Here is a 1471-nt window from a genome sequence, read left to right on the forward strand (position 1 = left end):
TAATGATCTTAACCATATCGATTTTGATCCTTATTTGATAGTTACTAGCAACTGTAGACCGATTCCAATAGCTTCCTTCAGTTTATTTTCTTAACAAAGGTCACACAAAATAACTAAACAAGCCAAAAATTGAATGCAAATGCAATACTCATGCGTCACTCTTAACTCTTTGTCCATTTGGTCCATTCATTACAGGTTTTAGATTGACTCTCTTTATCTACTTTCACTCTTTCCTACAAGTCTCCCCCTCTTCTCTCACATGTTTCTTCTTTAGACAAACTAATGATCTTAACCATATCGATTTTGATCCTTATTTGATAGTTACTAGCAACTGCAGACCGATTCCAATAACTTCCTTTAGTTTATTTTCTTAACAAAGGTCACACAAAACAACTAAACAAGCCAAAAATTGAATGCAAATGCAATACTCATGCGTCACTCTATCTCTACAAATATCTTCTCCCTCCCTTTATATCTCTATCTACTTCCCTCCCCTATCTTTCTCTCCTATATCTCTAGACATTTATTTTTCTCTTTTATCCTTCTCCCTCTTCCCCTCTCCCATTTTCCTCTCTCCCCCCTTTATTTCGGTGACGACTAAATCTTAAACTGAAATATAAGTGTTACCAAGGGAGACATTTTTTTTTTCAAGACTCCATATTCTCCTTTGATAACATTTATGTTTTAGTTTATGATTTAACCAATACCCTTTATTTCAGACTAACAAACTTACCGATTGAACTCATCTATAATACAAATGTATACAAATAATTAGCCAAGCTTCAAATCACGTACTCGCTATACACTCACTACTTGCTATACACACACTAAGGGCCCGTTTGGTTGCAAGCGTAGGAATTGAGAATTAGAATAGAAAATTTGAATGAGAATGGAGAATGAAGAATAGGAATGGAAAAATGCAATCCAATCTTGTTTATCCCTTGTTTGGTTATGCAAGCTTAAATTGGAATAGGGTTAACTTGCAATCGGTGTCATTTGAAAATATTTTTGAAGATGCAATCGGTGCCATTGAAAAATCGCTGAAATATTTGAAATATTGAAAACAAAGTTCCAGCGCTCACCCCAGGTCAAAGCGGATTTGAAAATTTAATCAAATTTGAGAAAGTTAAAATGAATGCAAGAATAGCAATTCCAATTACAGGTATTTTTTGAAATGGACAAAAGCTCATTTTGGGGCTAAAATGAGAATATGTATTCCTATTCCCTATTCCTATTCCACGCACCAAACAAAGAATACAAATCATATTCTAATTTCCTATTCCTATTCCGGTTGTATTCCAGCAACCAAACGAGCCCTAAAGTGAAATTATTGCCTACTCCCAATTGCTAAAACCGTTACAACACAAAACACACAAGTTTGATACATACAAAACACATTCCCCCTTGTAAAACTAAGATGGAACACGTTCTCCCTAACAAAGCTAAGATTGAAGATGGTCTTATAAAAACT

Source organism: Cupressus sempervirens, chromosome 6, assembly GCF_028749045.1.
Source record: "Cupressus sempervirens isolate cs-2001-9-10 chromosome 6, ASM2874904v1, whole genome shotgun sequence".
NCBI lineage: Eukaryota > Viridiplantae > Streptophyta > Pinopsida > Cupressales > Cupressaceae > Cupressus > Cupressus sempervirens.